A 13,220-nucleotide genomic window follows, 5' to 3' on the forward strand; every position below is an offset into this window, starting at 1 on the left:
TTTCTTCGCCTCGTCGCCCTCGTTCAGAGCACGGCAGACTTCCCCGATGTCGTACGAGAGTGGATGTTCTACACCCCATGCGGTCGGTCCGAAGACTTAGCTGTTCGTTGACAGCAGCCTGTGGTGTACATGCACGGCATAAAGGCAAGGGAGGGCTTCCTGCAGCGCCGCCTGTCAAAAGACACCCGGACCTGGATTACGCCCGGTTACCTTCATCTTTCTATCGCTTTCGTGTATCGCTGAATGTATGTAGAGGATTTGCAGCGTGGTTCGAGGGGATCAATTTAAGTACCGGACGTATCAGAATGTATGATGACGCGTGTAAGGGGAACGGCGTCGTCAACAGGAGTAAGTGTTGTGTTTGGACATGGGAAGTGGGGTAAGTGTTCCCTGTGTTTCGAATGAAACTCGGAAACTTTAAGGTTCGTCCCTGTGACAAGCGAGGGAAAGTTTAAACAGGATGAACGTTTCTTTGTCTCGCTTGTTTCTATAGCGGATAACTTCGTGGGATCTTCTATGCATATACGTCTGGCCAGGAAAATGCGTATTTGCTTCAATGGTGTTAACGCAAGGCTATCAATGGTATTACACAGCTTGAAGCATGCGTTATATTTTTCACTAATGAGAAGTTATCCTACACGACAAGAGGTTCTCACCTCTGATTAGTGTAGTACAACAACTGCGAAAAGTGAATTGTTTTTTTTTTTTTCAGTGAGATTAGTACACTGTTTTTTCTTGTATAATCGTTAACAGTATCGATATAAAAGTAAATGTCTCTGTATGGCTGAGTACCATAGCTGGCAACTGTACTACATCGCGGCAGTACATACCACGCTGGCGGCAACTGATGACCCGAGTTTTCTGTATTTGGCAGTCCATGGCATGTCATTCCACATTGACATGCACTTCTTCCTTGGGTTTGACTGCTTAATAACCAGTACTTCGCAGTCTTTGTGGTGTTGAAGCGAAAGTACGGCGCTGCTGAACCAGTAAGTCAACTGTCTGCGCAGCTCTTGAGTTCCCTCTTTCCCCTATTGCCATTTCTTTGATCCCTTTCCGAAATAAGGGTGCAAAATTTCGAGGTGAGGAGGACGTGGTTTCTTCCATGGACTCGTGCCGGCCAATGAATATCGCCCCATTGCTGCCTTATGAGTGGGCAGACACTCTGTCACGTGGTTTCTTCAAATTTCACCCTCTTCACTGCGCAGAGAGAAACTGTCGCTAGCGTATGGTGCATATAGTCTGTAACGGAGTGACAGAACCCGCCCAGATTACCTGCCAAGAGATTGTGTAAGCCGCATCCTGCTGTAACATCTCAAAAGGCTGCCCCCATGACGTTATATTCGTTTGTTGCCGCCGACATTCTGGGAAAAGAAGACGACATCACGTCGCCACACGACCCGGCAGAGTATTAAAAAAGAAAAGAAAGACAAGAAAAACTCGTGCGAAGAGCAATTATTTGAGGTTGATGCTTTTTTTGTTTCTCAAACACGTCCTTGCGCGCCGTCCTGTCAAGCAGGTGGTTGACGCGAAAGCGTCGCGAAGGTCAAGGTCACGTGGTATTCTCTTCTCGGTACCCTTTGTGGGCAAGGAACTGAGAAAAAATGAACTGCGAACGCAAAGTTAGCCCCGTACAGCCTCGTCTATGTGCTGATACTCTACGCTTCTTACGACTCCATGCCCGAGTAGCATGCTGCGGCGTTGCCGTGCAGTCTGCTCGATAAACTGCCCAAGCAGCACAACATCTTGGCCCAATATTGGCAATGCCGGTCCAATATTGGACCGAGATTGGGCCAGTATTGCCAATATTGGGCCAGTACTGCTAATATTGGGCAAACATGTGCTGCTTGGGTAGAAAGAGAGAGAAAGGGGGCTTCTGCTTAATCTGAACATCAGTATCATCCGACTGACGGTATCCACAAATCTGTTTCGGGGTACACATGGTGCATGGCATGTCCCTAGGAGCACGTCATCTTGGCCCAATATTGTTGGATATTTGTCCACCAGCCAATACCCGTCCAATATTAGTCCAATATTAGTCCAATATTGGACCAGTATATCCGATATCCAGCGAATATTGGGCCAGGATAATATGCTAGCTGCTCGGGGTAGTATTGTACATTCATGATAAAAACTTCTGAATGCTTCTTACCTGTAAAAGTACAAAGGTTTGAAACTATCAGCTAACAGGTACTTTAATATACCTCGATGTATTTATTTTTTATTTTTTGCAGGAAACCCTACAGCTCCGCAATTGCGGCGTTACGTAGGGGAGAGGGCACACTGTAAAATCTATTACTTAACGAGAGAGAGAGAGAGAAAAGACATGCACAGTACAAGATACCACTCGAATGTCACCCCATTTGAACACAGGTACGCATAAATTGACGTCAGCGCCTACGTCCATTCCCATTGGTAGTAGGAAACACGTGACCTCTCTCTGGCTGCCCCACTGGCGGGGACGCCTGCAGTGGTACGTGTCAGAGCCGGATGAATTTCGATATCTCGGTTTCAATTTTTGCTACGCGTCCGTTACCTCCTTTGACTGTAAAACTTGGACTTCAGGTTCACATCGATTGCAGATAATTCTTCTGTACGAGTCTATATCTCCGCTGCCATCAGGATACCATCTTGGCAAGTGGGGAAGTCGCGCAGCAAGTCCAGGTGCAACAGTTGCCGTGCCAATGTTTTTCTAGGTGTCAATTCGACTGAACGTCCTTGCTTTGTCGGTCTCGCAGTTGTTCTCTAGGGTTCGTCCCATATCATCTTCCAAAATGCAGGTTACGGCTGTCACCATCAAGATATTGCTGCGTGCCAAGTAATTCTGAAGCCATAAATGGACATTCGGATTATGATGGCAGCAACGTGATAGCTCCAAATGACAGCCTCAAATGCGTCAATTATGAAAGCAATGCGTGTATGTATATTTCCTTATGCTGTATTCTCCGCCGGAGGCCAAGCGTGTTACGTGTATGCAATTCTGTTTCATGTTTAGTGCGACTGCCATTGCACAGGATGCATTGCCGCCCGTATTCGCTTTGTATTACTCTAAGGGAAAACAGGAATAAACAATTACAGCTTGTAGTGCCTCAGATTTCAGAGTATTCCCCATCGTAGCTCTCTTAGCGTAAATTTACTCCCCAGCGCTGTAAATGCGGTCCCTTCACTACGCATACAATTCCGCGCATTTAGTCCAGAAAGGGACCATTGGTTGCGGCATTTTTATTGTGTTTTTTTTTTATATATATATGAGGATTATGGCTAGGAATGATAAAGGGGAATGGGGAGTTACATCGCCAGGTTGCGGCAGTGCATTCTCTGGTCCCCAAATGCCTAAAATTACTGCTTCCTTTCATAGAGCATAAAATATAATCGAAAAGAAATAGAAAACAGAAAATGGAAAGGTAGGTCACCCTGGTGCTACCAGCTGTTCCAGGACGCTTCACGTGTGAAAGCACGGAATGATTTAAAAGATTATTTCAGCACGTATGTCCTCGAGGTAGTTCGCCAGTGCACACAGCGCAGGTTGCTGGTGCTGCCTTGGCCAGCTCCCCGGTACCTTCTCAACACTAAAAGGTCGGGTGTCGGTTGTCGCAGAGCATATAGTTGTGTGCGAACGCACGCATCTGAGATACCTGAAAGCTTGGTGAGCGTTTCAGAATCATCGGTTCCGCACCGCCTCCGCGGTGGACATTATTCCAAGGCTGCACTGTGCAAAAACACAACGTATACGTACATGTACCGACGTCATCACTACTGTCACGACAAACCCTATAGCAGACACACGGTATACAAGCATCGTATAGCTAAAGTGACCCCTGCACACAAGAGGTGATAGAACCAAGTGATCGTGACAGCGAATTACGGATATATTATGACGTGGAACTTTGGCAGGGATGTTATTAACTGCAATTTCGCACTGAGGCGACGGACGATGGAGGGGCACATCCGATTGGTGCTGCGATAGCCGCCCAGTCAGAAACCGAAACACAGACAGGAAAAAAGATGACCCGCGGGGGTCTGACCACTTCCCCAACAGGTCGTTTATATAAATCACATCGAAGAGGATATCTATATATTTGTGACGTATCTCTTTCATAGTGCACGATTCTCCCATGTACGCATTGCAAACACACCCACGAGGTCAGACATTCCACGCTGTTAAGACTAACGTGGCGGCTGCGGCGTATGTTTCGCAGGCGTGTTCACGACAGGACGAAACTGCGAAAGAAAAGAAAAGAAAAAAGAAAGATGGCCGAAAACAAACGCCTCGGCAAATGAAACAGTAATCAACATGCCACGGAAAATTACTAGGACACGTTTGGAGCTACGCGAATGGCAAGTACATAGAAGTAAATAAGTCAAAACCGTCTCTGGTCTTCGTCTGAAAGGGAGAGAGGGGGGGAGGACTGGGGGAGGGGGAGGAGAACTTTTTGAAAAACGGACTCTAACGAGAGGGACATCGTGGCTTTCGGAAACAGACGGAAGCCTGTAGTGGGAATTAAAACGGTGTTTCAAAAAGCGCGTCCTCAGAAATTAGAGAGTGGAGACTCGTTTTTTGTTTTTTTGTTTGTTTTTTTTCCTCTTCGACATGACTTTTGGGGCACACAGGCGTTGCCGGCGTGCAGAGATACGATAGATCACCTGTCTTATGGTCCTTGGCCGGGATTTCTCTTTTTCTTTGTTTTCTTTGCGGCAAGCCTATTCTCGGAGAAGTGCGCGGCTTCATTTGTTCTTGCTTTTGACAGCACAGACCCGTGTCTCGTTCAGTGTATGCGTTTGAAGACTGATAATTGCTGCCAGTCTCTCGCTTGGCCCCCAGGGCTTTTGTGGTGGCGTTCTTTGTGGGCTATGATTGCCTATGAAGTGGGACTCGCTCACTTCCGACGAGAGCTCGAAATGTTCCCGGTAAACGAAGCAACGCAAGAGGCGTATAAGCCTTAGGAGGTGTGAGGAGTTCCAGAAGATGTTCCAACAAGTCAGAGTCACTATAGTTCCACGTTTCGGCGCCGCGATAAGGTTTTTGTTGGAGGAAATTTACTGAACGTGTCGTCAACGCTATTTACAACTCATTTACACTCAAGCTTTACACGAAATAGACGTGAAAGGCAGTATGTATACATCGATGTGAACTTGCCAGTACGAAGGTTTACACCAAAGGCGAGACCGGTAATGCGAATACTGAAACTGATCCGAGCAGCTCGCCTTCCACGCCAAGACTGGGAGGTGACGCGGGTTCGAACCCCCGGGCCGGCTGTGCTGTCTGAAGTTTTTCCCAGAGTTTCCCGACAGTCTTTCCTGACGAATGTTGGCACAGTTGTCCCAGAAGTCGGCCCAGGAAGCATACTGACCCCCGACCCCGCCCTTCACTTCTTCCTGCTGTCCTCTCTCCATCTGTCTACGTCTGTACGGCGCTCATAGCCGCAGTTGCTTCGCGGCGATAACACGGAATTTAAAAACAAACTGATCCGGCTCTGGAATCACTGCAGTCGACTCCGCCAGTCAGGCTGCGAGCGAGAGGTTACATGCTTTACGAATACCAGTAGGAATGGCCGTAGCCCTCGTTCCTCTGACGTCACAGCTTGACGCGTACGTGTGTTTGAGGGTATATATCTCGCCAAGTAGACGACACGCAGAAAAAAATAAAGTATTTTCGGTACTCTTGTGCACAGTACAGTGTGTGCATGATGTAACGAACCACGTCTGTCTGAGTGTATAGCAACCCCTTTAATTAATTTATTTTCGTAATTTTAACTTTTAATCAACAGAGTCATATCTTCTCATTTTTTAAGAAAAAATTTGTGTTGTGATTAGAGAGATTGAAGCATTCAAATAATTTATTTTACTAAAAAACAAGCTTTTGGACGGAGTCCGTCCTTCATCAGGTGCACCACGCGCCCGATGAAGGGTCCAAAAGCTTGTTTTTTAGTAATATAAATTATTTGAATGTTTCAATCTCCTTAAATACTTACTTATCCACTTGCGAGTGCTAGACTTTTCTCATTTTTGCCTGCTAGTCTCCTTGTGATTGAAGGTAAAATGCGTCAAAATGTGTATTTGAGTGACCAAATACTTAGATAGCTTCCCCTCATAGTTCACATCTCGGCCGTGAAGCATCCTTTACAGGAATAATTACATTGGTTTTCGACGAGTCGTTTTTCCGCGACAATTTCGGCCCTTTTTTATTTATTTTTTAATGTTTGGTAAAAACCAAACTTATCCGCTTATTTTAATTTTACATATCCCCCACCCCGCCCTTAACCGTATATACATCCGTTATGGATATGGTACCTGTCTAATTTCATCGCCCCGTGCGAAGGCGAAAAAAAAAAAAAAAAACAGACCGCAAACCCACAAGCAGCTGGCAAGCAAGCTCACGACAGCTGTCCCACACATGCTTTACTAGACATGCAGCGCTCGCGCACAAAGCTGACGACCTCCTAAATAATAACATCGTATGTGTGTGTACTTCACAAAACCTGCTGTATGCTCACATCATCTCATGTCCTATGATTTCGCCTACTTCCCCGCAGCGCTGCCGCCAACGAGAAGTATAATTTCCCGAGCAACGACACAAACAGTCCGCCTTCCACGCATGTAATAGAGAAGACAGTGCAAAACCAAGCAGACGGAAAGCTACCCGGAGGCGGGCACGACACGATACATGATGGTTCCTAACGCGCAAGTCGTGACCCGTTCCGTCGTCTGCTTGCCGTCGTGCGAGCGTCGCTTTAGAGACCGTGCTACGGCTTGGAAGATGTGAAACGCTTGTCCCGCCGGGAAGCCACTTTAACGATGCTGGGAGAGAGTGCCGTCCTCTTGTTTCGAGCTCCTTAATAAGCTGGAACTGATAAAAAATACCGCGCGGAGGCTGGGGAGGGCGTGAAATTCCGTACGCCAGTCGTTAAATTTTCCCTCACGCGGACTTGTGGCGAGCGTTAAGACACACAGACAAGAGACGGGCCACGTGAGACTGGTGGTTGATGCTTCTCGTTTCGAGTTGTGCGGAAAATGTGGTGCTTTATATGGGTGGGCAATGAAATATTGTGTTGGTGGGACGCCTGCTAGAGGGCGGTATGTTAGCTGCTGGAATGTAATGCAGTGTTACTGTCGCGAAAGTGTTGCTGCGATATATATCTGTGGATGAGCAGATTGTAAGGATGGGCAGATAAGATTTCGCCAGCTCTAAGCGTTCTCATTGTTTGGATTCACTGCGGTAGCACGACTGATGAAAGGATTGTTGTTGTTTTTAAGTGTTGAGAGAGGTCAGCCAATATTTGGCTTGCTACTCTTCCAAAAAAAAAAAAGAGGAAAGCTCATCCGAACGAAAAAGAAAATAATTCACACACACACACACACACACAAACACAAAGAATCACAGACACAGGGAAATGAAATAAAAGGATTGTTGTAGGAGATTATCTACTGGTTCACTTTTCCAGTTTACTTTAAGCAGCAGCTCTCTTTGGCACTTTATATTAAATATTTTCACTTTTGATAACCTTGATATTAAAATTAAAGGCTATTTGCGGTAGAAACCCCACCTCTTAAGAACTCACATCGACTCATCCACAACACTCTGTCACTTCCTCCTCGCGACAATGATGTCTGTGTCACGAAGCCATGAAGTGTCATGAAGTGTTTTAACGGATTGTTCTAAGTAAAATAAAGTACTACCGTCACAACCCATAATTGGCGCAAACATCACCCTTTACAGCTCATTTATAACATCATAAAAGTGGCGAAGCTTTTTGTCCACTTGGGTCTCGCTTTTGAATGCGTATCCACGGAATATGCACGTTTGTATGAGTTTTGTGAGAACGAGCTCACGTATAGAGGATAGCGGAACAAAAGACAGAACATAAAAACAACAAATTTTCAGAAGCAAGCAGCACACGGTAGCAAACATTAAACGGAAAACGTCCATCTTGACCGTCCACTAAAACTTAACAGCTTACCGAACAAGAAAGGAAAACGCACTCTTCTGCAAGGTCTAAAACCTGCGAACATTAACAGCGAGATATCTTTATTGGGCTATACACGGCTTGGCGACATGTGGCGTCCAGGCGTTACAACGTGCGGCCGGTCTTTGTCTGAGCCACGTTTACCTGAACTTACTTACGCCTGAAATTAGCGCTTTTTTTTTTAAGAGCGCACGAGAAATATGCATCCTTTCGCCCATTACCCGCACCTTTAAGGCCTTTTCTTTTTCTTTAACGCACTCTCTCTCCTTAATCTTCGAACGCAGGTTTCTTTTCTTTTTTTTTTTTTTTTTGTTCTTCCGCTAGATGGCGCTCGAATCGTAACCGAGGTCGTAAAGGCTATAAAGAGGAACGCTACCAGAAAAGCATGACTGTAACAGTAAAAATTTATTAACGCCGAACAAAAGAAATAAATAGAGAGGGAGAGAAAAAACTCGGGTCAATAAAGAGAAGAAAAAAAAATATAGCGCGGGCGACGGCAACTAGCCAATCAATGAACGCACGGCCGAACGCTGCACAGGGTTGCCAGCGATTTTCGTGTCGCCGTTGTGCTAAGGGCAAAGCTGAGCTCGTGTATATGTAATGGCGAGTCCATGTTTTAGTGAGGATTTCTCTTCTTTTTATTTTTATTTTCGGGGAACGACTTCGAAGAAAAGCACTCAACGACGGCGAAATTCATAAAGCAGGTCTGGCGCGTCGCTTTGTACCAAAGACGTCGGTGCACGAGGTCTTTGTTTTCCGCGGAACGAAACCGGCTTGGCGTAATAAAACGGAGCTCTCCCTGACCGAAGGACCCTGCCCTGTCTCGGAGGCGGATATCGGTATTACACAACGCTGCTTGGGACAGGTATTCGCGTTATTAGTATAAGCGCCTCGCATGCGAGCGGATGGGAGGCATCAAGGTGAATTGATGCGCGACTTCACTGGAGTACGGCGAGCAGCAGCCATTATGCCGCCGAATTCAAACGCTCTCAGAGCTAGAAATGAAGGTCTCTGCTTATGAACGAACGGCCTTTCTCCTTTTATTTTTATTTTCTTCTTCGTCTTTTCTCTACGCGTGAGTGTGAAGTTGGCATGACGTCGTATATGTAAGAACGTGTATCTGAATATTAATGCATGAGCACTGGACTTTGCGGCTGGGTTGCGGTACTTGCTGGAAAGTTATGATGCAGATGTAGATTATGTATATATGCTTCCACACTCTGCGAAGAAGAAGAAGAAGAAGAAGAAGAAAAAAAGATGCAGGTAGCAAATCGGGAGCTTCTAGTTCCCTATATAGATTCCAATTACTCCATATTTTACTCTCTGACCGTGATATTTACTCCCCAGCTATGCAAACACTCCCTAAATTTCGCATAAAAGTAGTCCCGTAGTCCCGAAAGGGAGTAATATTTGTGGCACTGCATTTAGTCCCCAGCCCTCCCCCCCCCCCCCCAAAAAAAAAAAAAAGAAATCACTCATTTTCTTTTTCGAGTGTGTGTACATATACGTACATGTAATCTATTGTGACCAGTAAGCTTTGAATTGAGTCTAATGTGTCCACTACGCTTTGACCTTCAGGGTCGTGTTTTAAACACCTTAATGTTACAATAAGCCATGTATGAACACTTTAATTGGACTTTCAACAACAGGATGATGAGAACTTCCATCTGCTTCTAGTCCGCGAGCGATTTAGTAACCCAAGACACAATATCCTTCGAGACCTTCGCGAAACCAATCTCCCGAAGGTCACTGCGTCCACGACACCCTGTCATCATGTAAGCCCCGCTATAAAGGCGCAATCCCAATGCTGTCCCCACGCCTTCCGGTCCTATATATCGTGAGCAGCTGCTATATGTATACCTCAGTTTCATTGTCACCGCTTTCTCCATTGTCTTCGCGCCCGGAAATCAACCTTGTCTCGATCCTTGACCCACTTGACATTTTTGATGATGTCAAGAAGATGGTCGTCTCGCGGAGTAATTCAGGCATCCTCCCTGCTTCTAAGGACACACACGTGTGTGACGGATGCGCTCCTCACGAGACAGGGGCGTCGCTTAGTTTCGTGTGACGTTGAGCAGTTCAAGTGGAACTCTGCATGTGGGTAGACGCGGATTTCGTTTTTCGTAGATGTCTTCGATAAAAGTTTCGTTCGGTCCGAGCAGTATACCAGGAACCGCAAGAATGGGTAAGCTTTTGTGCTGCGATGATTGCAATCTCGGAAAATGCACTCTGGGAAAAATGAAAAAACAAGATTGATTGATTGAAAAAAGAAAAGGAAGTAAACTAGGCAGCAGTTACAGATTTTAGTCCTCCAGATTGCAATTGCTTCCCATATTAGTAACCTGAGCCTGGAACTTATTGCTCCCCATCAGCACAGTTCCTAAACTCTCCATAAACATCCCCGCATTTAGTGCCGTACAGAACTAATGGTTGTGACAACGTATTTGGTCCGCAATGAACTTGGCAAAATGACTTCTAAATTGAACCCATTCCTGTATATATAGCGTTATGACACTCGTTGCACTCGTGAGAAAGCGTGCGTGTTTCTCTAACGTTTCATACGTAACCGTTTTTCCATGTACAGGTACTACATGATACCGAGCAGGGACATACATATGCGTAACTATGCAGGATAACCTTCTTAACGACGAGTGCATTTTCACAAATATAGTTTTTGTCCCAACAGAAGCGGAGGTCTTTGTTCCCTATTTCCTCCTATAACACACACTGCAGCCAATTCCCCGTGGTACTATCCATCTCAGCGATATGTCAACGTTGACGTAAATTTAAATTAAATTCTCGTGGTGCTTTCTTTTTTTTTCTCTCTCTCTCTCTCTCGAAAACTATACTGCGTTCTGAGACTTTTTTTTTGTAATGTCGATAGCTACCCGCAGTATACAGTTGTCTATAGGTTATTTAGTTGTCTTCAAAGTTCTTTTATATTGAGAGAAGTGTCGAACTCACTGAAGCAACAACCCCGTGTTGTGCCTCCGTCTTGACTGACCGCTGCGGTGATTGATGCGCTCCGAAGCAGTTAGACGTTCCCCCTTGTATATAGAGTATTCCGTCATTCGCATTTATCGTAAAACGCTTATTGTTCGCCAGCCCTTAAATTTTGCGGGTTCCTCGAATTTTAAGGGCGCTACGAGAGTGTCTGGCAACATTTAACACCTCGAAAATTATGCTGCAATGGCAAACTCGATATTCGCAGCAGTAAGCATTATTTGAACAGCTTTTCAACAGAAGCATGTGCAATGTTGCTTGCATCAAACGTGCTGCGTGGGGTCAGTCGCGGGCTTGTCACGATGTCATACTCTCTTAAAAATGAACTTCACCACATAGCACGCTCCTAGCCGACTATCATCTGGAATGATATCGTTATCTGCCCTGATTTGTTGAAAACGGGAGGCGTATGCCTTTTTGTGACACTTATGCTGTTCATAATTGTCACAAAAAAGGCGTACGCCTCCCGTTTTCAGCCAATCAGGGCAGATAACGATATCATTCGAGATTATGGTTGGCTAGGAGCGTGCTATGCGGTGAAGTTCATTTCTAAGAGTGTACCGTATATACACTTTTAAAAAGGAACTTCACCGCATAGCACGCTCCTAGCCAACCATCATCTCGATTGACACCGTTTTCTCCCCTGATTTGTTGAAAACAGGAGGCATACGCCTTTTTGGTGAGAATTATGCGGAACATGATTGTAACAGAAAAGGCGTACGCCACCTGTTTTTGAACAAATCAGGGGAGAGAACGATGTCATTCGAGATGATGATTAGGAGGCGATGGTGATGGTCATGTGATAAAGAAAAAAATGGGTATGTGAGTTTCGACGAAGTCGAACTGGCTACAGCAGTATACGCTTACACACAGAAAGTACAAACAGATGAGGAGATGATGAGAAAAGAAAGAGATGATGATGGACTTACATGTGGTTCAAAAGTTTCGACCAAGTGAGTGTATAGGAGGTGAAGTAATATATATATGTAATGTAATAATGTAATAATATAAGTAATGTATATATGTCAATTGAGCAACGTATTTTAACATCAGTGATTCGCGAGATTATTTTTTGTACAATTCAGCTTATATATATATATATATAAAAACCTCTTCTCTCTTCTTCTTTTTGTGACTTCACAAGTCCTCCACGGGCACACCTACACGGCTGTCGACGTTGGCGGGCCCCTGTATAAAGTTATCGCATTAAAAGGACGTTTCGCAGTCGAACACAGACCCAACGTGATTTGGACCCGCCAAGAGTCCTCCCTATAAGGCAAATCCGCTGATCGATCCCTGCACCAAAAGTGACAGCCACCACCCAGCCTATAAGCCACATCGAAGTCACCACACCTTTGCCACTTCAACACCCTTGTCCAGCGACACGGCTACTCTGCAACCCGACAATTAGCTCCCATAGCAAACCAGTGATTATATCCACCTAGCGTTAATTCGGGGCAATGCGTCTTATACACGGTCATTACACGCGGGATGCCCCCACATGCGCTATCGTACCCTCCACACAGGGCTCATAACGGGCCCATTCTCACTTCGCTTGTATCCATATTTATATACTCGTAAACAGGCTGTAATCTAACTGCACTGCGCCACCGCCGGCGTCAACTTAATGAGCATTCACTAGGGGGCGCATGCACTTTGAAAAACCACAAGCGTCCTGGCGCTGTGTTATCATTCGCGATAAAGCTGTCATCAAGGTGGCATAATTTTAAAAGCAGGAACGTTCATTAATTTAAGCTCCGTGTGTCTTTGCAGCTTGCGTGCTTTGGAGGGGGGCGACGATTTATCACTAGTGAGTGTGTATATAGTGTGTGTATGTATGTGGCTGCGGTGAGCAAATAAAAGACTATATAGGGTTCTGGTTTAGTTTAATTGTATTGTAGTAAGAATTGTTTGATGAAATTTATTAAACGCATATCAACACTGTTTGCAATTCATTGCTGACGCCAAATATCGCGATGTGAAAATACCGGAGGTATACTGTGTACCAGTGTAGTGATTTGCCTTGGGATGTACTAAAAAATTGTCATCATCGGTGGTCTTCTATGCGTTGTTCTGTAAGAAGGCGCGTGAAAAACAAATTTGGTTCATTAGAAACAAATCTCACAATTATTTTTGCAAAGAATACCCCATGGAGGTGTTTGTTTTTCTCTTTCAAAGAGCAAACTAATGTCTAACATTTGCGCGCAACTGCCACAAATGTCGCACAAAAACAGCTTCGATATCCGCACAAAT

At 45.2% G+C, this 13,220-nt stretch overlaps 1 protein-coding gene and 1 long non-coding RNA gene across 2 annotated transcripts in view; one reads left to right on the forward strand and one right to left on the reverse strand.

Annotated features, from left to right (window-relative positions):
* The window catches only part of LOC135371298 (uncharacterized), a 114,080-nt gene that overhangs the window by 100,531 nt on the left and 329 nt on the right, over nt 1-13,220 (forward strand). The gene's annotated exons all lie outside the window — the stretch shown is intronic.
* LOC135371295 (zinc finger protein basonuclin-2-like) overlaps nt 1-13,220 on the reverse strand; it is a 192,927-nt gene that overhangs the window by 89,799 nt on the left and 89,908 nt on the right. The window lies entirely within an intron of this gene.

This window comes from Ornithodoros turicata, chromosome 10 (genome assembly GCF_037126465.1).
Source record: "Ornithodoros turicata isolate Travis chromosome 10, ASM3712646v1, whole genome shotgun sequence".
In the NCBI taxonomy this organism is placed as follows: Eukaryota; Metazoa; Arthropoda; class Arachnida; order Ixodida; family Argasidae; genus Ornithodoros; species Ornithodoros turicata.